General features: G+C 32.5%; 1 pseudogene; it reads left to right on the top strand.

Moving 5' to 3' along the window:
• Positions 1-27,715, top strand: LOC149546589 (beta-galactosidase 6-like; annotated as a pseudogene).

Consider the following 27,715-nt stretch of genomic DNA (forward strand, 5'->3'; position numbering starts at 1 on the left):
ATGAAAATAGAAGTAGCCAGAGGAAATATATTATACAAAGAGGAGGAGGAGGAGACTGTTAGTTAGGGAAAAGGGGAAGAAGGTAGTCATTTAAGTCGCGTCCCTTCTCATGTCTGTGATAAACATGGGGTGAAACAAGTGAGACCCTCACCTGTATCCCTTATTAGAAGGGCATAGGTAAATAGTCCCTTAATAAAGAGCCCTCCCCCCAAAGGCCTCTGCTCGTTAAATTTAAAAATATATAGAAGGGCTTAAGGACATTAATTAGAGCTTTAAAAATGTAGAGGAGAGGTAGAATATTCTCAAGTACAGATTCAATTAGGGTGATGCACTCGGCTGCATAGGCTCTTAACCTCCACCAGTGCAGTATATGATTACAATTAGGAAGACTCTAGTGCCCTTCAATATCTCAAAAAATTTACAGATAAATACATTTTTGTGCAGTACCACAGAGGAACAAATTTTGGCAGGACAGCAGGGGGGCCATTCATCTCCACTAGTTATGACTATGATGCACCTATTGATGAATATGGTATGCGAATCTTTAAATTGCTGTTGTTAATTTTCTCGAACATGCAAAGCTTAATGTGTACTTGCTTTATAGGGTATATAAGGCAGCCAAAATGGGGACAACTTAAAGAATTACACCATGCCTTTAAGCAATCTGAACCTGCTCTAGTCAATGGAGAGATGCATAACATTTCATTTAGGCATAACTTTCAGGTTTGTATTTTCATTGTGAGCATAGAACTGAAATTAAAATATTGCATTACCATCAAAATTTTATAAGAAATCTATTTTTGCTTGGCTATTAAAAATAGTTTAAAGGAAAAAGCTGTCTTAAGAACTTTGCTGAGAACAATCATTTAAGTACAAATAAAGATTATGAACTTTAGAAAACTGAGATTTTGAATGGGACATTCAGGTAATAGTGTATTCTGTGATTCTTCCTGCCATCTATGCTGCATTTCTCAGCAACATAAACCCTAAAAAAGATGCAACTGTACAATTCAAAGGAAAGTCATATTACTTACCTGCTTGGTCTGTGAGTATTTTGCCCAACTGTAAGCATGCCGTCTTCAACACGGCAAAGGTTAGTCTTCCTTTCACTAATCATTGGAGTGAAGTATACTTCATTACTGCTATCAAAGTAGCAATATCATATAAAACTATATAATGGTGTCTCTATCCATGAACTATAGGTCGGTACACAGACTTCTTCAATTGCAACGGAGAAGGTTAGCCTGGAATCACTACTTCCAACTGAAACTGAAACCTCAAGTAGCAATGCAAAACAATTCATAAACTGGTCATGGCAAAAAGAACCTGTTGGAATTAGGAGTGGCGAAAATTTGTTTGGCAATGGCTTGCTAGAGCAATTGTAGACAGCTAAAGGTAAAAGTAATTTTTTGTGGTATACAAATAGGTGTATATCAGCCCTTGTCTATCATAATCACTAGTAGGATTTCGCAATGAACACATTTGATATGAACCAATTAGTATGACCTGATTGGAAATATCAATTGGCTACAACTTGACTTCCTGGAGAATCTTTTATTTAGGAAATTTTGATTTTGGCCTTATGATTTTGTTGATGTTTCCTGGAATTTAACTTGTTATAAGATCTTCTGGTTTAAGTGTTTCAATGAGCAAGTCACAAAGTCATGTTTGTACAAGCTCTAGGGTGGATGGTTTAAACATTACATATTAAGACTTGATTCCTAAATTAAAAGTATCAAATAGTCAAAGTTGACTTGTTCAAAACTTAATTTTTCCCTTAATGTATGATGTTTATGTTGAGATAATGGGTGTTGCACACATTGCATAATATTGTTATTTTATTATTTTATTTTATTATGTAATGTTGTGCCTAGATGGACGTACAACATGTAAAGATTCCTATGGAATATTCTTGATAAGTTGTATTGTAACATTGTAAAAATATTTTATGTAATTATTTAATATTGGGGAAAAGAATTAAATGCCCAATATTAAATGTGGGGTCAGTGGGTCAGGTAGCACATGGTTTTAGCACACGGTTTATGTAATACCACTTGGTGGTTTTGTGGGACTTGCTACTATATAAGCAGCCACAAGGGTAGTTGTTGTGGAGAGAAAAAGAGTGACAAGGAGAAGACAAAAGGCAAGAGTTGAGCGGGACAAGGCTTGACAGGTTAGCCAAGGGAGCATTTGTGAAGGTTGGAAGCATGGCATGGGATGTGTGGATTCATGCTTGTTCACATAGTTTTCTCGGTTGTGGCTATGGCCATGAAGGCTTCCATGGTTGTATGGCAATGGTATTTTTGCTGAATAATACATGGTGATGGATGCTTTTGGAGGCTGGGTTTTTCCCTCAATGAGGGTTTCCCAGGGTATATCTTGTGTCACATTTTGTGGGTATGTTTTCTATTCTCTTGCATGTGGATTTTAATTCCGTGTTTATTTCAGATTTATTATGGGTTATGTGGAAACGGTTATATTCTTTATTGCCAAGTTTCCTTACAGTTTATGGATGGCTGCCACAGGGAAGTAATTTCTAAAGCTATATTTTTTTTTGCTTTATCAATACAGTGTGCATGTTGATGAAGATGAATCTTTTCTAAAGAACAATAGTCCAGTATATTTGCATGTTGCGACACGAGGGCATGCACTCCATGTGTTTATCAATGGACAACTTGCAGGTAGGCAATAGGTCCACTCATTTCTGGCTACTTAAGCACTCACAAGTTAATTTTATTAGAGTGGGGATGGGATATGCTTGGGTGTGAATTTGGTTTGGTATTTGGCTGCTGGAAAAAACAGTACTTGACATTTGTTTGCTTTACAGGAACTCAATCAGGAAGTTATACCAATACTTCATTTACAATACATACTCCAATCACCTTGAAAGCTGGTACAAATCAAATAGATCTTCTTAGTGTGACAGTTGGATGGCAGATTAGCTAAAACCTACTCAAGAATCTGAGGAATCTTGATGCATGTGACATGTTTAGGGAAGTGATGATCCTTAATCTCAACTTTGATTAAACAAAATTATGGACCATTTTTTGATACATGGGAGGCAGGAATCAATGGTCCTGTAATGTTGCTTGGCTTTGAGAATGGAACAAAAGATTTAACCTTCCAGAAGTGGAATTTATCTTTATCCGGGAGTTGTTGCCTATTTGTCATTTTGAACATTGCATTCATAGAATAATATAACTACATATAATGGGCGAATAGTCCAGTCTGTGTAGTGTAATGGTCCACCTTGAGGTGTGGGTTACCCAAATAGATCTTCTTAGTGTGACAGTTGGATGGCAGGTCCAGGTTGAGGTGTGCATGTGCTACAGACATGTGTAGACTGCTGGGCAGAGAGCAGAGGCACACCCTTAATTTAAAATAAAATTAAAAATTGCTGCATATAATCTTTCTATTGTTGAGAATAGTGATCAAAGATTTGTCATGTCATACTATGAACTGAGAACATCATAAGTATTTGTTTTGACTCCTATGTTTTCCGTATCTTCCATACAGATTGGTTTAGCAGGTGAAGACCAACGTCTATATTCAGACAAAGGGGCAAATGCTGTTCAGCGGAATTCAGGAACAAACCCTCCCAATAATACAGCCCTAATATGGTACAAGGTAACAAGTTTAATTATGCTTCAGTTTGCAATTTTGAATAATTTATAGTTTGTTTTTCCTTCGCCAAAGGCTGTCACGTATATAACTGAAAATATGGTCCATTGGCTTCACCAAAAGGAGACAATGCAGTGGCTTTAGACCTGAGCACCATGAGTAAAGGCCAAGCATGGGTGAATGGCAATCATAATGGGCGCTATTTTCCTTCATTCAATCCTACACATGGGTGCTCAAAAACATGTGATTATCACTGTGTCACCGGTTGTGGAAAATCATCTCAAGAATGGTAATTGGATTTACATGAATTAAGAAAACATTTGTTTTATAGCTATTGCATGGTTTCTGATGCAAAAATTTGATTCATTTATCAGGTACCATGTCCCTCGCTCTTGGCTAAACCTCACAAACAATGTATTAGTATTACTTGAGGATATTGGTGGTGACCCATCTGGAATTTCATTCAGAACCAGATATGTCGACACGATTTGTTCCCATGTCTCTCAAGATGATCCTACTGCTGATTACACTGTGGAGGAATCATATGGTGTTACAGTGCCTCCCCCTCTTAACTCCCCAAACCCATCAATGGATGCAAACTAGATTATGAATATCAATCAAAGTTAAGTGCAATTATTAGCTTCCAATGCAGTATATGATTACAGTTAGAAAGAGCTCATAATTTTTTTATGTCTCAGTCTACAAAAAAGAGCTCATAATTTTTTTCATCTAAGTTACTCGTAGAAAATTCTAATCTAAACAAGTCAAAATCAAATAAATTTTAAGTGAGGTATTGAGGTAATCGTGTACCACTTCAATAAACATTAAAACTAATCCACCATAAAAGGAAAAATGAATCCTCAACCTCTTTGATACCATTATGAAAAACCATTCAATATGTCTGCTATCTCTCTTCAAATGATAAGCCCCTTTGATATTTTATTAATGTCTTTTATTTCATTGTTTTCTAGTAGATTTTTCTATCTATCCAGTAATCTTGAATAGATTTCCACATTTTGTCATAAATTCAACACTTCGTCACTAACATTAAAACATGGAGAATATCAACAATTCAGGAGGTTAGATATCAATTCTATAATTATAAATTGAAGAGAGTAGGCACTTCCCAAATAAAACAAAAATTTCCCATCACGTGATCTGGAGCCATCGCATTCGCATCTACGTCGTACAAAGCATTCGCATTCTTAATTCATCCTTCCAAAAGAATATTATTTTTAGTTTTACTTGATATTAAAATATTAAAAGAATATAATAACTAACTGTTTGTTTTTTCTTAGTTACAATGAACTAATTTTCCAAGTTTCTCACTTGTATTTTACAATTTGTTACAATTATATTATTTTATAAATCTGAGGCATAAATTTGAAAACAAGAGATCATTAAATTTTTTATCTATGATTGGTTACGTGACGATGAATCCTTGCAATGATTCTTTCTTGTTGTTGTTAATTTTATTCAGTTTCACTTGTGATTGTTAGGAACGACTAAAATATCACACACTAAGCTTAATTCCTAGAGCAAAAGTGTTACATAGTCAAAGTTGACTTTTTTGTTCTGTTCTAGTATCCAACACATAACTAAATTTAAAATACATTTTCACACGCTCATTGATTTTTCCATCTTCTCTCTGTGAAACCTTAGATTCACATTGGCTGTTCCCTTATAAATAGCATATCATCAATCTCCTCCTAAATAGCCTATCATTTAATGATTTAGTGTAGTCTCAACTTAATCAAGCTATTAGCTATTAGCCATCAATATATGATTAAAAGTTGTGATAGTTTGATATTTTTAAATTTAATTGTAACCTTAGCATTGATAAAATTTAGTTATTCTGGATTGTTCAAATTGAAAACAATTAAATCAATTTATAAAACCAAGATTTTAAATTAATTAAACTAAGTTACTTAAGAGTTAAAATAAAGGTAGGCAACTACTTAAATTTAAATAATAAGTTGTTTTTATTTTTTTTTAAATTTAAATTAATCTGATATTTTGTCATCATTTTATTAGGGTTGAATAGCTCAACCTAATCTTTATTAATTCTAATTTTAGAAATAAATATAATTCAACAATAAATGGAATAAAAAAAAAAACCTTTAATCTTTATTAAATTAATTAACTAAATCAAACTAAATTTTCCAATTAATTTATAATATCAATTCAGTCTTATATTTTTAAAAAATTTCATTTAAATTATGCTAAAAGAATATAAAATCTAGTTTAAACATATAGATTGAAGTATAATAAAAGTATTAAATATTTATCTCTTATTTAAAAAAAAAAATTCTTAAAATAAAAATTGAAATCTATTTTTAGATAAAATACAAACTTATATGATATAGGGAAAACAGTATCTTAAAATGAAAATCATTAATGGAGACATGACTAAAATTGGATTGATTTGGTAAGAAAAGCAATACCATAGAATTTGGATTTGATTTTGCGTGCTACGGATTCCGTTGATTGCAACAACTAATTTTTATTTAAACGTGTTGTGAAGGGATATGTGTTTCAAATATTTGCGTTAACTACCAACAATTCCAATGTTGTTGTGTGTTTAAAAAATAATTATTTATTTAACAATTAGAGCTGGATGGCGGCGGACCAAGGTAGTTGGTCGAAATTATTTCAAAGAATAATGAGCTTGGAATTAATTCACACCATTTGTACAAACATACCTTTTTCATTTTATTCCATAGAAAAAGTGAACTACAACGAGAAATTTTACATCTAATTTTTTCAATTAATCTAAAATATAAGAAAAGTAAATTAGCACAGAGTGGGTGTTCCTACATTAGAATTTAAAATCTGGTGCAATAGGGAGTGAAAGAGTTCTAAAGAGGGAGTGAAAGAGTTCTAAAGAGTTTCGAGGTGGGGAGGAGAAGAAGAAGAAGAGAGGAGAATAAAAGAGAGAAAAGAAGGAGAAGAGGAAGGAGAAAGAAAAGCCGGAGGATGGAAGGATAAAAGAATGGAATGATGTGGAGGGAGGTAGGCACATTTCTCATTTGTAACATGTGTCCTACACAGGTAGGCTGCTGTTGTGGCTGTGCAGTATCACTTGAAGGAGGCGTGGATGTGCGAGTAAAATTACTGGTTGAAGCAGTTTGCACGTTGTTGTGTTTAGGGACATGAGTACCGGGCGAAATGGTGACTTCCAACTTCATTCCTACATTGCAGTGAGCGGGAACTCCACAAATGAAATACCTTGTCCCAATGTTGGTAAGTGAAATCCTGTTATTACCCCCTCGAAACTCCTCTATTGGATTACTTGTGTCACACGATTCATATGCTGGCTTCTCCACTTCCAAGACGTTATGCCATTCACCTCGGTACTCGAACACTGTTTCAGTTGATTCAATAAACCTCTTGTTATTATTAATACTATTACTATTGACAAGGAAAAGTAGAAGAGTTAAAAGATAAATTTACCCAAGGTGTCGCCCATGTGGAATGTTTTGGTGGAAGCCCATTCCGTATAATCTACACCGAAGTCCCACCTCTGTTCGTCTCCAACAACATACTGGGTGCCCGTGGCCTTTGCAAATGCACACAAATACATACACAAAACTAATAACTTCACTAAAGACGCCATTCCTTCTAGTCCTCAATATGCCCGTTTTCTCCTATTCAAACTGAAAAACAAGAGTGGAGAGGGGTAGGCATTTATGGTCCACACCCTCTGTATTTATAGTCCTCAGCCTTCCTTTCCCACCCCCCTTTTTTTTCCTTCCACTAGTTGTTAAATGTTATTTTTAGATTTTCAAAATAGAAACACACCAGGTTCCTATTAAAATTTTAAAAAATAATAGTGACAACCCTTTGTTTCTTCTAATTAAGATGCACTAATTAATTAAGACTCCAGCTTAAATTTATCTTTTCTCTTGGTTTCAACACCACTAGTCAGATTATTAATTTTTTATTATTGTTTCTATAATATAATATATAAATGGTATAAATTTAGCATTTCTCTTCTTTTCCACCACTCTTTGATTATACTACATTTTAGTTAGAGTGATTGTATTTTTAAATTTACAAATAGAAATACACCACCTTTATATTAAAGTATTAAAAAATTTAATGACAATTGTTTATTTTATTAATGAGGATGGACTAATTCATTAAGACTCAAGCTTTAATCTAGGTTCTCATACTAGTTGGATTATTATTATTACTATTTTTTTATTGTTTTCATAATAAATTTATAGGTGTTATAAATTTATTAGTTCCATTCTTTATCACTTTACTACTCTACTTAGATTGTAACATTTTGTTATATACAAAGACAATGTTTTTCCTATACTTTACAATGAGAATTATCCACTTAAAATAAAATAAAATATATACTTTACAATGAGAATCTTTTACTTTGAAAAAATATAATATATCCAAACTAAATTTAACATTTTTTAATCAATATTTTGAATTACATGAAAGTTCCAAGCATTGTCTAATTTAATTAGTTGAACACAAAGATTACATATACAAAGAACCTTCCAATAAATTTATGGAATGCAAAAGTGGAAAAGAAAATAATTAAACAAGCTTTCTAAAGTTCCCTCAACTTCTTACATGTAGCCTTTTTGAATCCTTACACTCTAGATCATCCTAGATACTTATACTAATAACATGCAATATGATTCTTTTTTATTGTTCTTCACAAATGGTTTTATCTTTTTTTTCCCATTAATTTTAATTTAAAAAAATCAACTCTCAATAATATTTCAAGAACTTAATTGGATACAACTAGAGTCTCGCCTAGTGCAAAAATAAAATAAAAATTAATAGCAAAAGAATGTGCTAATAGAAAATGTGTCTTTTAACAAGTTTTTTAATCAAATAATTTTTTTTTGTCATTTATAATCATATTAATGCATATCAATGATTTATTTTGGGCATCTATATTCATCTAGGAAAATAAAATATATAATAAAATATTTCATTTTTCATTCTCAGTGATTTACTATTGGCTATATGAGTAGTTGTATTAATGTAAACAAAAAATAAAATACATAAGGTTTTTTTAAAGAAATGTTGAAATATTTTACTTTGATTTTGTAGTTGAATTTAATGAAATTTTAGATAAGATATAGAAAAATTTGGGTTTAGATCAATACAAGTATAGATTGAATTCAAATTTTTTAAAAAAAATATAAGATTTTATCATAAATTTATTTTAAAAATTAAAAATTACTATTATATATCTTATGATTTTATATTTAGTAAATAGAAGTTTTATACTTAGAATCACATTAAGTGTGATTAAGATACTCCATTCACAAGAGACTCCTATCTCTCCAACACATTTTCTCACTATAATTAATTATAAAAATATAATTTATAAGATTTTTACAAAAATTAATAGTTAGAAATCCTTTGAAAGTTTCTCGTACGCCGTTGGAGGGCAAAAGAGTAAAAAGGGAGAATAAGTTTTGTTGAGCGACTGAGATAATTACATGCGAATCTCTAATATTGTTACCGCACACATAATTACATGAGATAATTTTGCTTTCTAGTGAGAATTTATTGGATTCAATTTCTTCTTTTGAATAGTTTGCACATTTTTCTGTTTTGTGCATGATAATTTGTCAATTTGAATAGTTTGCACATTTTTCTGTTTTCATGCATGATAATTTGAAATGTGTTTACGAAAAATTTGGTAGATTTATTTCTAGATTTAGTAATAAATTTTACTCATAAAAAGATTCTAATATCTTATTTTGTGAATTTATAGAATTTGAAAAATCAATATTTCAACTAAATATTTTAATACTAACATTTAATGTGAAAAATATTTAAACTAAATAGTCATAAACAACATTTTAATTGTTAATAACAACATTTATCAGAATATAAATAAATACTTCAACTCAAAATCAATATACTAAAAAAGAATACATGACAATTATTTTATTATTTTTTAAATTTTATATTGCAAATAGAATGTAACAAAAAGATCCAAGGATATATGGAATATAATTTTATTCACAAGTTTTTCACATTTAGAATTTAGAATGAAGAGTGTTTCATTGTTTTTGTTTTTTTTTTTAACAAGTTTTTAAAATAAAATAAAAATAGAAATACAATTGTACGTTTATCATTTCTAACTAGATACGAAAACAGGTGAAAGTTTATTCTCCTTCTTTTTACGAAAATAGTAAGAATGGTGTTGCCATTATATAGTTATGCTTCTAATTAATATAGTTATAATTAAACTAAGCATATTTGAATTTAACAGTAAGTCAAATTGTGATATTGCTATCAGGATTTAACTGTGTGATTTTTGAGTCAAACTCATTGACCCATGTCTCATGAGTAGTGATTCAACATGAATCCATCTCTCATGAGAATACATGGAACACTTAGCACTCATTGGATCTAGGTGATGCTCACAGGGGTGAAGCACCAGGACTTCCCGAGAGGTCACCCATCAATTTTCAAATCTATATCACTTTCAAATACTAATTTCTTAAAATGTTAGATTTTCTTGAACTTAAATCACTATTCTCATATTTTACATTTTTTAATAAATTAAAATTTATATAGAGTTAGTAGTGTAATAGGGAGCTATATAGACAAAATATGAGAACTACTGTACTCACTCATGAAATATTAGTATTAAAAGTAATTAATTGTTAAGGAGAATACTTGTAGTCAAGGTTTATTGTTATTTAATTAAGATTTTCTTTTAAACATGAAAACATATTTTATTTCCACCCACATATAATTGTTTCTAAAGAAACTCATTGACATGATACATTATTCTTTTTAAAAATTTAAATATATTTATAACAATAGATCACCAAATACTTTAACATAACCATCAAATATGCATACTCCATTTCATAATTCTTAATAAAGTTAATAATCATTTTTAAAAAATTGCTTCAGAATAACTATACCTTCCTTCCTTAACTTTTACAACTAATTAAAGCTTATTTTTTGAAATATAATAATTGTTAACAAGAAATAGCTTTCCAACTATAACTATCATCTTAATTATCACACTTCAAATTAAAAAAAAACAAATATAATTTGATAACAATATAATTAAGTAAAGACATTCCTTTTATTATAATTGATTGAATTCAACCAAGAAAATTTCACATTGATTACCCTCATGGTCCCTGATGAATGAAAATAGGGTTGATGAGACAAGAACTAGAGAATCTTAGGGAAGAGCTCCAGAATAAAGATAGTGGAAACTCTAATGATATTGGACAAAGGAGTGATGAAGAACCCCTTAACCAGGAGGAAGAAGAATACCTTGCAGAACAGAGGCTGCTGACGAGGACTCTCAAATCTATGGACATGAGAACCATGGATGCCAAGCTTGACTTTCCTACCTACAATGGGAAGATGGACCCAGATGTTACAATGGATTGGGTGGATGCCCTAACCAATTTATTTTAATGTGAAGATATCCTTGAGAACCAAAGGGTGAAGATTGCCAAGTCTAGACTAAAAGGCTCTGCACTCACATGGTGGAACTTCATCCAAGATGATAAGGTGAAGAATGAGAAGAATCCAATCACTTCATGGAAGAAGATGATGGCTCTACTTAGAGAGAAATATGTCCCTGAGGAATATGAAGTTTAACTTCATAAGAAAAGAATGAGTTTGAGACAGAAGGAGATGGACATCCCTACATTTACTAAAGAATTTCAGAAGTTGGTGATGAAATCCAAATTGGTTGAACTAGAAAGTGTAAAGCTTGCAAGGTATATGCAAGGATTAAGGCTTGTCATCCAAAATAAACTAAGTTTGACAAGCCCTACCACTGTAAATCAGTGCTATCAATTGGCACTTAAATTTGAGGAGAAGTTCAGAAGAAGAAATGAACAGAGTGGTAGAAACAAAGGGAAGAATAACAGAGGTAAAAAATTTGGAGGAAGAGGATAAAATAACAACAGACTTCAAGGAGACTCTAACAAGGAGAATACCCAAGGAGAAAGTAGTTTAAGGGGAAAATTTATAGGTAGGAGAGGTAATGGTAGAGATAGAAATGGTGGAAGGAACAATGGGTAGATCAAGTGCTATAATTGCAATCAGATGGGCCGCTACACAAACAAGTGTCCTGAGAAGAAAACCAACTAAGGAGAAAGAAGAACTAACATTGTCCAGGGTAAAAGTACAAAGTTGTGTCACCTTTCATGCTGACTAATTAGACAACTAAATTTGAGTATTTCTATCTAAAAATTAATTTTGTTCAAAGATATGATCTAGATAAATTCACTCTAGCTAAGTTATATATGGTATCACACTTTTCCAATTACAAATGTCTATTAAATTAATGTTTTATACTAGTTTGTATCCAATTACTTAAGAAACATAATTATTTCAAAAAACCAACATTTCAACAACTCTTACATTATTTTATGATATATTCTTAATAACTTATAAACACCATTTTATAGAGCCCAAAGTCAAGAATATTCTCATATAGAGTTTATAGTGTTTTAATTAGATATAACATATTATAATTAAAATATTCTACAAGCACGTATTTTAACACTCAAAAAGATGTCAATTTTGAGAAAGAAAAAATAGTAAATTATATCATAAAAATTTAAAACTTATATGACATTCTAGAGGAGAGAGTCCTCTTCTAGAATGTATAATTTTTATTTTGGTTAGAATAGATTTGTTTTGAAAAATTTAAAACTTATATGACGTGCATTAAGCTTTCTCAATAGCCAAGACAAGTTGAGTTGCAAACATATGAAATCGGTAGAGAAACTTCAAGCTTCCACATTCTCCATCAAACATAAGAAAGGTACTGCATAAAAGGTAGCAGATGCCCTAAGAAGGAGAATCACTTCGGTAGAAGAAGTTCAAATGAAAAGTATGGGGACAAATGCCCTTAAAAACATGTATAAGGATGATCTAGAGTTTGGAGAGATCCACAAGGTCTTTTCTACATTATTAGATGCCTATGACACCACATATTTAGAGTACTTGTTGTAGAATGGCCTTCTATTCAGAGGAGGACAACTTTGTATTCCTAAGTGCTCCATGAGGGAAAACCTAATAATAGAGAAGTACTATGGTACTTTAGGAGGACACTTTGGGATTGATAAAACTTTGGAAATGGTAAGGAGAAACTATTTTTGGCCCAAACTACCTTTTGATGTCAGGAAATTTGTTGAATGATGCACAATATACGAAAGAAGAAAAGGAGTAAGGATAAATCAGGGACTTTATCAACCCCTACCTATTCCAACAAAGCCATGGGGTAGTGTAAGTATGGAATTTGTCTTAGGACTTTCAAGGGCAAGAAAGGGATTTGATAGCATTTTTGTCATTGTTTTAGTCAAAATAATAATTGGAAACAACCTCATAAAATTTGGCAACAACCCCTACAAGGTTGGCAATAACCTCAACAAGGTTGGAACCAACCCCATCAAGGTTGGACAAAACCTCAAAATTGGAATACCCAACCTAGTCAGCAAGCCCTAATGCCACCACCTCAGCAGCAGGCTCTAACGCCTCCACTTGCAACCACTAATACTTCTCCCAAGCAAACTAAACTACCAATTTAGCCTAATCGTAATCCCAACAATACAAAACAGTTAGCACATCAACAAAGCTATGCTATCTCCTTGAATGATATTCACTTAAGGTCAGGCACTACTCTTCCTTAACCCCAAAAGCCTATAATAACTAAAGTTGAGGATTCCCCAACTGAATAGATGAATGTGTCAAATCAGTAGACCTCTTCTCTAGCCAAAGAACCTTTTTTTCCTCATAGGTTGATGGAACAAGGCTAGCGTACAGAAAACCATATAGTAATTGATTTGCTTAATCAATTGAAGAAAATGACAGTTAAATACCATTACTAGATGCTATCAAGGAAGTCCCCACCTATACTAAATCTATCAAGGAAGCATGTATTAAACAACTAGGAAGGAAGAAAAAAGATCCAAAAACCATTCATGTCTTGGGACAATTATCTAATTTAATGCTAGAGAAATTAACTATACCTAAATATTTTGACCCTGGGAGTCCTATGGTTATTGTCACCATCACTGGGATGCAAGTTCAAAATGATTTAGTTGACTCAGTAGGATCTATAAATGTCATGACAAAGGAAGTATTGTCTTGCTTACATATCATTGGTCGTAGAGAAACACCCACTACACTTCATCTTGTTGATAACTCTATTATCAAGCCAAATGGGATGATAGAAGATGTCATAGTCACCTTAAACTCTTGGTAGTATCTAGTTAATTTTTTTGTCCTCTCCCCAAAGGCTAACATGGGTGGATATCCTTTAATTTTAGGGTGACCATGGTTGGCTATTGTAGATGCCTATATAGCTTGTCGATTTGGAAAGATGATAATAGTAAATGGTATCCATACTAAGAACATGACTTTATACTCCCCTACTTAGTTACTATTGCTAGATGACTTTGGAGAGATAGCAAGCTAGTGTATAGTGGGTGTTTCATTGGTCGAGTCTCTAACATGACCAATTTGGTGGCTGCATGTTCTTAGTTTCTTCACTCTTTGTCAAATCTTCCTAAAATCTATGGACATTGCCTTGTTTCCTTATAAATTTACAAGGATCTTATGGAAGGTGACATTATGACATGTGTACCTAATGATGTCACTCCCTTGACAGGCCACAAAAGTAAAGGTTTGTCAGACAAGTTGGCATACGGATGGGTTCTAATTGGTTCATATCTTGGCATGGTTAGTAAATTGGTTACATATTTTTGAGCCGTCAAATAAAGACATCAATATCTCTCATTATGTCACTATGGAAAACTGATCAATCTTTAGTGATAGGAATTGTGTGTCCCTAGTGGGCCCCATTTGTCTAGATCATAAAGGGTGAAAGTCAAGGCTATGATGATATGACTATGTTATCATGTTACAATCTTACAACCTAGTGTAAGATCATGAAGATAATTAATAGAGCCTTTGATATTATGATATGTAGTAATGGTAACATCGTAGAAGTGTATGGTTACAGGAGGTGGTAAGAAGGATGGTGATCTTATGATATGTGATTGTCGTAAGATCATAGGCATAGTTGTAGAGGTCTTCTAAAGGCATGAAATGAAGGTTTATTGTAACATCGTGGCAAGTGTTAAGATCGTAAAGAAACCTTAAAGGGAGCTCGATATTCAGGTAGGTTAATGATTGTAAGATCATAGAACCTTGGTTGACAATGGTAAAGATGTTTCATGTGTACGAGCTAGAAAAGGGGGTCTCTGACCAATAGAATTGCAAGAAAGGTATAGGATGAACATTGAATATGATTAACCTACTGATACATATGACTTGGCATGTTGGTAGCAAAGACGAAACAACTCTTTAATGGTAGATTAGATTTTGATCATTTGTAGATTGCATTCAACATCCCTATGCCTATTAAATGTAAAACGAGCATGCACTCATCACCTAGTTATCTATCTACAAAACTATGAATTGATTGACGTCATTGCCATCACTTCAAGGTTTACATCAGTCAGGGTTTCCATGATTTTCATGCCTTTGCAAGTGTACCAAATCAAATCTATTATTTGGATCATCTTGATTTTTCTCTGAGCATTTAATGATAGTGGTTGTGGAGTAACTTCAGTTAAAAATATCTTAGTTATGCTTGAACTATAAAGGTGAGGTCATAATTCTTTCTGAAGGTGGAGCCTTCTCTTTTTCTCTAATATTGCTCTACAAATTCACTATAAATTCCCTTTGCCTCTAGACCTAATGACATCCTACCTTATCTCCTCCAGTCATTGATGCCTATGTAATATCCATTTACCTCTCTTCAATGTTTTGTGGCTATCTACAATTTTCATGATTGCATCTCTTTTTGACCTATGAATTGTAAATAAGTGAATTCTCTTCTTCCTTGTATGACTCATAATAGTGTGTTTTGTAACCTTTAACAAGGTTGGCTCCTAATAGAGCTCACTTTAGAAGAGTGAACATTTTGTTACATGTTATTGGTGGTTATTCCCAAATTTGGTTTTCACTTGAAATCTAGGTGTTTTACTTCTATAGATGTTACTTGAGATTTTTTTACTATTTAATGTTTTATATTCTACAATTTTGTTATAATTGGGATAGTGAACTAAAATTTGCATGGTACTAAGTGTTATGTTGCTATATAGACCAAGTGGACTAAATATCAGATTTAATTTGTTTGATGAGCTCAAAAGTTCAACTAGTACATATGGACTTGAGGATAACTGATTCACCTCACACCCCCTTCCCTGAACCCCCACACCCTACCTCACTCTCCCCTCTTAGTTATTCTAAATCATTCTAAAAATAGGTATGAGGGGCATTGTACTTGTAGTAAAAATATTGAAGGAACTTGAAGCTAAATATCAATATGTATAGATGGAAGGTTCCCAAGTTGAACAAGGAGAACATTGCTACATGAAAAAGTCTAATAAAGATGCACATTACTAGATTTGGAGCTTCAATAGTATTCTACTTGGAAAATGAATATGTAACAGTGCTTGCACCTACGATTGACCAATAGATAAAGGATAAATATGAGGATAATCATGCAATGTTGGAGATTGCATCTACCTAGGCTATTTAAAGTTTGATGATATAAAGGACTTCAATAATGAAAAGTGAATGTGGGAAAAGATAGAAAAGATCCAACGAGGAGATAAGGATTTACTAAGAGCCAAATGAAAAAGATTGAGAGGAAAGTTTGAGGACATGAAGGTGGTAGAAGGTGAGAACATTGCTCCATATGTTGGAAGAATCAAAGAAATTGTGAATACTAATAGAGGAGTTAAAGGAAAGATTAATGAAGTACAAGGTACTAAGAATCTTGCTTCATATTTATGCTATTAGAGTATGTACATTACAATAGATAAGATGTACTCCCAATAATTACTTAACCCTTGATACTCTAGTTGGTAGACTTAGTGCATTTGAATTGCCAAAGTTTTATAACTTTACAACCCCTGCTATTGGTCACAATTGGTTTTACATAAGCCTAAAAAGAAGAAAGGAAAGTAGTGAATCTCTGGATGATGATTTGGAGGATCTTGAAGCATTAATGGCTCAGAGACTACCTAGAGGTAAAGGAAATTTCAAAGCTAAACTTTCTATAATCTATTTTCATGCAATAAAGTTGGTCATATTGCTACAAGATGTCTTGACATGGATGACAAGAATGAAGGAGAAACAAAAAGTTCAAAGGAGGAAGAGATAGAAGGGAGAACAAATGATACATGAACTAGAATATAAAGTCCACCAATATAACTAAGGGTGGGGAGGAATCAGTTATACAATTATTGCAACAATTATCAACCTTATTAATCATTAACCATACGAGAAATATAATCAACAACCATAAAAAGATAATCATACACAATAATACTAGATATGTTAAGTAGGGAAAGCATTGATTAAAGGGAAAACCTTGGTGGGGATGGTACCCACAAAATGACGTACTAATATAAATGTTCCATGTTAGAGATTGGACCCTATTAGGAGTCAATAAAAACATTTAGTACATATCAATCTCTTTTAGGAGACTTTGAATCCCTGTTAGAAGATTCCAACCCTATTAGGAGTTGTGCCAACCCTGTTTGGAGTTGTAGAAGGTAGATGGACCCATTGTCCAAACAACTTTAGGGGAAAGAAAAATGAACCCACTATCCAAATGATATTTGTATTATTCCTTGTAGAATAAGAGAAATGAATTGTACTTGTACTTCCTCTTCCTCTATCCTGTCAAGAAGACTTCTACTCCTCCTTTCGATCTTGATACCAGATCACCAACTTTACATTCAATAATTCCTTGGTTCACTTACTCACATTTACCAAATACTCTTTTCTTGTTCATACATTCCATAATTCACATATATCACAAACACACTTCTCAACTAAGGAAAATACTTTCCTTAATGCCATGTCCTCAAAAAATTCCTTGATTCATCCTTGAGGCTTTCCTAATTAATTATAATAGGACTATATTAAGATAGTTATTTATTCCATGATCACACAAACTATCAGCTCACAATCTTTACATCTTCTCACATTCGCGACTCTAGACCATGTACACTCACCAATGTCATCATCATATTGTCCTATTTCATTGTATAACTTTACATACCTTGATTCTATCTCTACTAGGAGTTACAATCCAATCACCAATAACTTCTTATCAAGTACTCTATCTGTGTATTGCTTTGTATAAATAAAATATATCTTCTTTACATCTTCAAATTATTTGATTCCCACTTAACCTCATCATCAAGACACACTATAGAACATGTTCTTAACCATGCTTGACCTAAGCATCAAACCTCTATTTGTATGACCTCGATCTTTGTATGCTACTCTTCTAGTCTTCATAGAAAGCATACTATGTTATCATTCATGAATGCAACATGTCAATCATACTAAATGCTCTCCAATGCTTAGGATACTACCCCAAAGGAATACCATCAGAATTCATGCTAACAATATCCCCATTTGGAATTGATGGTAACATATATTAAAAACATATAAGTTCAAAGAATACCAAAATAACACTCTATTTCAAGTGTTGTTGTTCTCTTCCTTTCAAATTCTCTTCATTAATCAAATTTGAATCTCACATGAAAAATACTTTTTTCTGCAACTTTTTTTACTCACATTAGTGGTTCACACATTGAACAAGGCTTAGCTTCTCCTGCATTAAATGTTTGTCCTCATTGTCATCAGAAATAATTTCTCTTATAGGAGATCTCACTCTCTCCCCCATACATCAATTTCCCTCCCATTAGAGGATCTTCTTGATCTTCTACCTCATACATACTAAGGAGATGTTTTTCATGCACATTTCATGAGAGATAAATGGAGCATGAGTAGTGCATGTGAAGAGAAGCTAGTAGTAGTAGCACACAAACAATGCATGAGAGGTGGGAAATCAAGGTGGCGTACGAGCTGCGAACATCAATAGTAGTAGCGCAATGGTAGGGATAAGGTGGCACGATGGTGGTATAGTTTTTTAAATTCTAAATGTGTTCATTTGAATGTTTTATTTTATTTTTTCAATTTTTTTGATAGAGAACACATCAAAATGTGTGCCAAGGGTTGCACGACCCTAGTAGGAAAAACAAAAATTGCCTCAAAATTTTCTAGACTCCAAAAATGAAGCGCTTTATATGGAAATAGGTGTTTTGGCATCCTCTAAATCCAATTGTGAGGTCTTTTTGGACTCAAAGTTTCCTAAAATTTAAAGACCACCATATTTCCACACAAACAACTCAAAAAAGCTAGATCTACTCTCTCAAACCCTCATTCCTATTTTCCTCCAAACAAGAACAAGAAATAACTGCTCCAACTTCAATGCCATGAAGGATTTGATGAATATATTAATATAGAAGAATATATTATCAGACTAAAAAGAATGAATGAAAATACAATGGATCAATCCCAATAAAGGTGATCATAAAACCCTTATAGACTATCCCTAAGAGGTAAATGACATTTTATATTTTCCTATTTAATTATTAAATGGAAATGCATACATCGCATAAAGTGAATGAGTAAACGGTAATTAAATAAATTAAATTAAATTAATCCTTTACTCTAATAGGTATCATACATCCATAAAGATCATATGGACACTATTAAGAAGGCCTAAGTACATATTGCTCAATGTTGGAATACTCTTCTTGGTCTAATGTTTACAAGCACATCATAGTTGGTAAAAAAAATTGCATTCTTGATCAGTTAAAAGCTGTTGAATGATACATCTTTTAAATTGTTTATGATTTGACCAATTTTTCAGAATATTAAGCCCCTTTTTTCTAAGTAAATTTTATTAGACACCTTATTTCATTCATTTCCCATTGGGAGCACTCTATCGCATGTTAGTCCTTATTGTTCTTAAGGCACACTAAGTGCAATTGGAATTTTTATTATTGTGATGATATCTCGAACCTTGTGATAGTTATCAAAGATACATGAAGTGCACAAGGATGATATCAAAAAGGGCTAAGCGGACATAGATCAATTTTGGGATAATTAAGATGGTCTTATTTTGTTGAGAACATCTCTCTTGGCATAAAAAATTGCATTCTTAATTAGATTAAAGTTAAATAGTGCATCTTCCGAACCGTTCAGCATGAGACCAATGTATCAGCTTTGTTATCACTTTTTGGATAGATTGATACTATTGGAATTTTTTTTCATTTATTTAGTGTCAAGAACACTTTGACATGTTCCAAGACTAAATGTTCCAAAAATAATATTTGGTTGGCAATAGCTTAGACCTTGTAATATATAATATACATCTATGAACTATACAAGGATTGCGTTAAGAAGGCCTAAATACATGTAGCTCGGTTTTGACATACTCTAATTGGTATTTTTTGGAAAACATATCTTAGTTGGCACAAAAATTTTAATTTTTTAATAAAGTGAAAGATTGTAATCTTCAAGACTATTCATTATGGGATTAGTAAATTTTAGCTCTGTCAATTCCTTATTGCAAGATAATCACTAGTAGAGACCTTGTTTCATTCATGTAACATAGAGAATGCTCTGACACATGATGGAACTAAGTGTTCCCAAGGTGAACTAACTAGAATTGGGTAAAAACTTTTTGATGATGATATTTAAGACCTCATGATGATATTGGAGATTTGTGAAGTTCATAAGAATAGTGTTAAGAAGCTCCATTTGCATAGAGATTAGTTTTTGGATACAACACTTTATCTCATCACAGTGGGCACATTTTAATTAGTAGAAAAAGTTGCATTCATGGTCAATCAAAATAATTTAAAGAGTTCATCTTCCAAATTTCATCATAGGACCAATCTTTCAGATTTGTTATCGATAGTTGGCTAGGTAAATGTAATGCAATTTTTTAATTCATTTAGCATCAATAATGCTCTAGCATATGCAAGATGTAAGTGTTCCCAAGGTGTACTGGAGTAGAACCAAGTAACAATTTTTAAATCTCCATATCTCATACCTAATGAAAGGTATATAATTTTTGTAAATTCATGATAATTGAGATTTGATGTAGTTCTAGTCTTTTGGTATAATCGATGTCAGTAAAGAATGTTCCTCCACCAGTGCTCTTTTTTTCATCAATGCTTCCTACCCTATCAACATCAGTAAAGATTTTTAACTCAAAGTTCCCTCCTTTCTCATATCATAAACCATATTTTTCAATTCCTTTTACATACCTCAAAATCCTTTTTACTATCATCATGTAATTTTGTTTGTAATTTGTAGAAAACCTTTCAACTATGTCAACTTGTAATGCAATATCAAGTTTGGTGCTTGCCACATATTGAAGTTTCCAAATCATAGATCTGGAGGTAGTCTAATTTACCTCCTTTGAATCATCATTCTTTGATAGTTTATGTCTAGTAGATAAAGGTGTCCCAACTCGTTTAGAATTTTCCATTCCAAATTGTTTCAATATTTCCTTGACGTACTTTGATTCAATGATGTATATAACATCCTTCATTTGATGTACTTGTAGGCCAATAATGAATTCCATATCTCCAAACATAGATATTCCAAATTCTTTCCTAATTTCTTTAGCAAATTATTTGCACATCTCATGTCCTCTAAATATGATATCATAAATTTTTTTTTGGCTAGCAATATGTTGTCCTATAATCCTTCCTTTCTATATAGAATATTATTATCATTTTTAAAAAAAAAACCAATTCTTACTAGATATCAGTGTAGCCTTTCATACCATTCTCGTAGAGCTTGTTTTTGTCTATATAGTGCTTTTTGTAGTTTTCATACCATGTCTCTTTTGTTTGGATCAATAAAACCTTGAGGCTATTCAATGTAGACTTATTCTTCTAGGGTTCCTTTTGAGAAAGCTGATTTCACATTCATGTGATAAAATCTGTATCATTTATGTGCAACATATGCTTTTAGTGTTCTGACTCGATCAAGTCTTACAAGAGGAGAAAAGTTTTCTCCAGAGTCAATACCTTCTTCGTGTGCACATCCTATGCATACTACCTTTCCTTGTTTCTTGTTACTTCTCATTTTTCATTTTATTTATTTCTAAATACCCATTTTATAACAATCAGATTCTTATCCTTAGGCCTAGGTACAAGAGTCTAGGTATTATTCTTTTCTATATGCTTAATTTCTTTATTCATTGCCTCTACTGAAATTTTATTTTCTAAAGCATCTTTTACTGATCTAGGTTCAAATACACTAAGAAAGCATGTACCTTTTAAATTGTTCATTTTCAATATACCATATATCTCTCCTCTAATTATTTATTCATGTGCATAATATCTTATGACATATTTTGAAAGTTTAGGCTCTCTCCTTCTTGTTTCTAAACTAGGCTCACTTGGTTATCTATGCTTGTGATCTTCTTCCTTTTTCTTGGGCTCCTCTATCTTTGACTTGGGTTCCTCTAGCTGAACTAGCTACAACTTGGGTTGCACTATCTATAACTCAAGTTGAATTGATGAACTAGGTGACTGAGTACGTTCATTTTATTTCTACTTAGATTTAGCTATTTTGTACTTGGGTAATGTCTAAAGTTCCTTCTCATGGTAAGAAAACTTTCTATAGTCTTTAGGGTCCTTGCACCTTTTTTCTTCACTTCTTTATTCAAACTCGTCAATCTTCACATGTGCACTTCCTATAACTTTGTGAGTAGAAAGATTCAAACATTTATATGTGTCACTCTTATTGGAGTAACCTAGGAATATGACTTCATTACTTTTTGTATTAAGCTTTCCTTTCCTTATATCTTCCAAGATATAAAATTTACTTCCAAATACCTTAAAAATAAAAGCATTAGGCTTATATCGATACTATAATTCATGAGTTGTTTGGTTTGTACATTTCCTCAGTTGAACTTCTGAAAAGTATCACATTTATCTTTTAAGAATATTCTAGTCATCATCCTAGAATAGTCATCAATAAATAGAATGAAATGTATGCCTTCATAGTGGCTTTCTATACCTATTGGTCCATAAAGATCTATATGAGCTATTTCGAAGACTTCTTTAGTATTGAAAGTCTTACTTTTAAACTTTATTTTACTTATCTTTCCAATTTGACATTGTTTGTACATGGCCATCTCAGGTTTCCTTAGATTTCATATGCCTCTTACTCTTCTATTCTTGCTTATGGTAACCAAGTTACCAAAGTTAACATGATACATACTTTTATGCGATATCCAAATGTCCTCTATTTGTACCAATAAACATGTATTTTTGATATGATCTAGGTAAAACAAGTTACCTTTTGTCTTATTGTCAGTCCCATCTAGCTTTCCTTTACCATCCAATAGTTACCTTTTCCATTCTTGAATTCTACCTTGTATCCTATATTTTTTAGATGTGCCATTCTTAGTATATTGCATCTAAGTCGTTCAACCTAATAGAAATTGTCACTTCTGATTCCTTCAATTAATGTCATAAATCCCTTTCCTTTTACGTAACATGGTTCACTATTTCAAAACCTAAAACTTCCACCATCATAGTGAGTTGGAAATATAAGGTAGGAAAGGTTACTAAGAGGGGAGGGGTGAATCAAGAACCAATAAAACTTTATCTTACCAATAAGCTTGGTAGCAACTATAGAGCTTCATAGCAATGTAACCATTTGACTAAGTGTTGAGTCACTAATAGAAAAATTGAACATAATGTCAAAAATCTCCCCCTTTGGCATTGGTGGCAAAGCCACTTATCAAACAAAAAATATGAACTTCAAAACTATAAGTCAAACACTTCTTTTATAATCATTTCATGTCTTCAACTCGGGTTGACTTCTTGAAGCTATAACTCGATGACATACTTTGTTTTTCTAATTTTTCAAAATTGCTTTTGTAAAGATATTTTTTGCTTATCTGTACAAGTATCTTCATAATACCATACTACTCCCCCATACATACATCTCCTATATATATATATAGGAGATGTATGTATTTGGAGTATAGTATAATTCTCTTCCTTTACAATATCTTATCCCTTTTTATAGTATAATATATATACTTCTCTTCCTTTTTTGACATAAATGCCAAAGGTGTATACTATCTATATGCTAATACAAAAATGTGATAAGAAATTAGAATGTACCTTCAGAATACATACCATTGTCTTGTCCCAATTTTCTTGTAGAACCCTACTTGCATGTAATGTAATTTGAACTTCTGCTGATATTTCCATCATGTGATCAACTATGGAGAAGTTATTGTTATGAATGAGAGTCTTTGCATGCTCAGTGTATTTCTACAATGCATCCATGTTTGGAAGAATCATGCCTTGGATTTTTGAAAGTGTGGCCCTAATCTTGGCTTCTTCCTTCAATAATTATGCCTATAGATTTGTTAGATATCTAATCTTTGTGTAATGTGCAGAACTATGACATGGGTCAAGTGACAACTAGTGTGCACTTGACTTCATGTCTTTATCTATTTTGGACAACTTCTCCTTTATTTCCTTTCTAAAGATAGATGTATCACTTAGCTTGAAAAATAATGAAACAACATTATTCACAGAGGTTTCCAATGAACCAAGAATAGTAGCTACCTCTACTTGATCTATTGCAATTCTTTATGCAACATGTTCCAACACTCTATTTTCAAACTTTCTTTCATCTCTTTATAGCAATTTCTCCTATCCATTCAAGTCTTCATTAAATTTGTGAACAATTTCTGCTAATTGGTTTAGAATGGGTTGATTACAATCAACCTCAATACTCAGAGCATCAACAAATATGCTCTTAACGTCTTCAAGAACTTGATTTTCTTTCTTCTCTTCTCTAAGCTTCTGTTGCTTAGCTCTCTTCTTCAGTGGTTCACCCATGGTATCCAGAAACCTTCCTATTAGAAAGTAAAAATGCGGTGTGGATAGTACCCACAAGCTTTTGTACTATAGTATAAAGTTAACCTATTAAGGCTTACAGCTAACAACTTTTGGTGATTTTCTCTGTTAAGAGCAATAAGGACTATGAGGTCCACCTTATTAAAGGATTTACAAGCATACAATGAAGTACGCACTCAGTTAAGAAATTTAGTAAAGACTATTAAGTCTACCCTATTAAAGGATTTAACTGATACACCTATTAGGATGAACTAGTGGTTGATGTCTAATCTACAACACTGATTTACTAAATGAGATTCTTTATATTACAATGATCACCTGACTATGATAGATAAGTCTCTATTATCACTTATACTACTTGTAGCCTTCTTCAATTCATACTCCTGCTCATTACTTGTTTCTTCACATACTTACTTGGATATAATAACATGCATTACATATATACCAAACCAAATCACAACATACTAGACACAAACTCAGAGATGTTCTAATACTCTAAAAACACTTTCAATGCTTGACAATCTTTGGCACTTGGTTGAACTAGAAGCTCGGTCCATACTGATCACTTCGAAGTAGCTCAAACTTAGTCAACACTGTGCGACTTGGTGAACACTGAGAAACTTGGTAGCTGCTAAATCACTTGGTTGACACTACATGACGGGATCAACACTAGATTCATATTATTAACATGGTAAGATCGCTTAACACTATGATCTTCTTCACTTTGTAGCATCTAATGCACTCAATTTGTATTGAATAGCTCGGTAGCATCTACTGCACTCAATTTGTACTGAACATTGTCTTTGAAGCTTGGTCAACACTGTGTGGCTTAGCAAACACTACAAACTAACTCAGGTGTTTGGTAGATACTATATTCTGACTACTTGGCTTAGGAACCACTAAATCACTTGGCTAACATTGCAAACTTCCTGATAAGCTCAGTAGCAATGCAACCATTTGACTAAGTGTTGAGTCACTAATAGACAAATTGACTACAATGTCAACAATTCCACCATCATAGTGTTATAAAGGTTCAAACTTATTTTTGTCCCTACTCATGTGATGAGAACAAACACTATCTATTATCTATGTATCATTTTTGTTTCTAACATGAGAAATAAGTATCATCTTTTCATCTTCATCATTATTAGATTCATCCTTAGTAGCAATATAGACTACTTCTTCTTCATTATGATCATACTATCATAATCTTTATTGATGTAACAAGGTTTCTTACGTTTGTCTTTGTAATCCTTGTAGCTTTTGATGTCTTTGTTTCCTTGGAACCTTGTATTTATTCTTTCATATTTATCATCTTTGTTTGGACATCTTAGAACAATATAATCAACCTTTTCACATAAGAAAGAAATTAATAAAACTTTGCCTTTAAATTTACCTTTCCTTCTTGGTAATAAATTTTGCAATTAGGGCTTCAATGACTTCAAGATCATTAGTATCAGCTTCTTCTTCACTATCTACCTATTTTCCTTTTTAGCTTCTTCCCTTTATTCCAAGAGGTAGTTTGGCTTTGAATACAGATTCAATGTTGCTAGGATTAGGAGAATAGTAATCAAAATTATCCAATTTTAAAGTAATCAATCTTCCCACAAGTGCATCCAAGGTTATATCATTTTTTGGATTACATATCATCTCTTGAATTATTGAAAATCTAATTGCATAAATAGGTAGAAGAGTTCTTAATACCTTGTGGACCACTATTTTAGTAGTTATTTTTTCTTGTGCATCTCTGATTGCACTCACAATTTATTTGATTCATTTACTATATTGGTCAATATTTTAACCTTCTTTCATTTTTATTTGATCAAACTTGCCTCCTAAACTTTCTACCTTGGCTCTTTGCAAATTTTTGTCACCTCCATAAATGTTTTGCAGTTTTTTCCACATTTCAAATATAGTTGGACTTTCTTTAACTTGGTCAAATTCATAATAGTTCAAAGAAGAAGCTATATCAATCATCATATTTCTCAAGTTGGCTTGAATAACTTTTCAAATAACCATTACACATCCAACTAGTCAACCTTAATTAGTCAATTAATTAACAAGTACAATCTAGTGTTACTGGATTAATACTATTGATATAGGATCCCTTTGATGTCAGACTACTTAGTTAACACTGATTTCTTTATTGCCCAATTGTACTTGGCTAACATTGAAGTTCCCTTATTGCCAGACTTGAATCCACTAACACTGAAGTTCCTACATTGCCAGACTCTGTTTGATTAATATTGACATTTGTGTAATATCAATGATAGTATAAAATTTGAAGAATTATTTCTGGAACAATGTGATCAAATTAGCTTAATGGTCCAGCTTGAGGTGTGCATGTGCATGTGTATGTGCTACAGACATGTGTAGACTGCTGGGCAGATAGCAGAGGCACACCCTTAATTTAAAATAAAATTAAAAATTGCTGCATATAATCTTTCTATTGTTGAGAATAGTGATCAAAGATTTGTCATGTCATACTATGAACTGAGAACATCATAAGTATTTGTTTTGACTGCTATGTTTTCTGTATCTTCCATACAGATTGGTTTAGCAGGTGAAGACCAACGTCTATATTCAGACAAAGGGGCAAATGCTGTTCAGTGGAATTCAGGAACAAACCCTCCCAATAATACAGCCCTAATATGGTACAAGGTAAGAAGTTTAATTATGCTTCAGTTTGCAATTTTGAATAATTTATAGTTTTGGTTTTCCTTCGCCAAAGGCTGTCACGTATATAACTGAAAATATGGTCCATTGGATCCTGTAGACTGAGTTCACTGCACCAAAAGGAGACAATGCAGTGGCTTTAGACCTGAGCACCATGAGTAAAGGCCAAGCATGGGTGAATGGCCATCATATTGGGCGCTATTTTCCTTCATTCACTCCTACACATGGGTGCTCAAAAACATGTGATTATCACTGTGTCACCGGTTGTCGAAAATCATCTCAAGAATGGTAATTGGATTTACATGAATTAAGAAAACATTTGTTTTATAGCTATTGCATGGTTTCTGATGCAAAAATTTGATTCATTTATCAGGTACCATGTCCCTCGCTCTTGGCTAAACCTCACAAACAATGTATTAGTATTACTTGAGGATATTGGTGGTGACCCATCTGGAATTTCATTCAGAACCAGATATGTCGACACGATTTGTTCCCATGTCTCTCAAGATGATCCTACTGCTGATTACACTGTGGAGGAATCATATGGTGTTACAGTGCAATTATTAGCTTCCAATGCAGTATATGATTACAGTTAG

Source organism: Cupressus sempervirens, chromosome 7 (genome assembly GCF_028749045.1).
Source record: "Cupressus sempervirens isolate cs-2001-9-10 chromosome 7, ASM2874904v1, whole genome shotgun sequence".
Taxonomy (NCBI): Eukaryota; Viridiplantae; Streptophyta; class Pinopsida; order Cupressales; family Cupressaceae; genus Cupressus; species Cupressus sempervirens.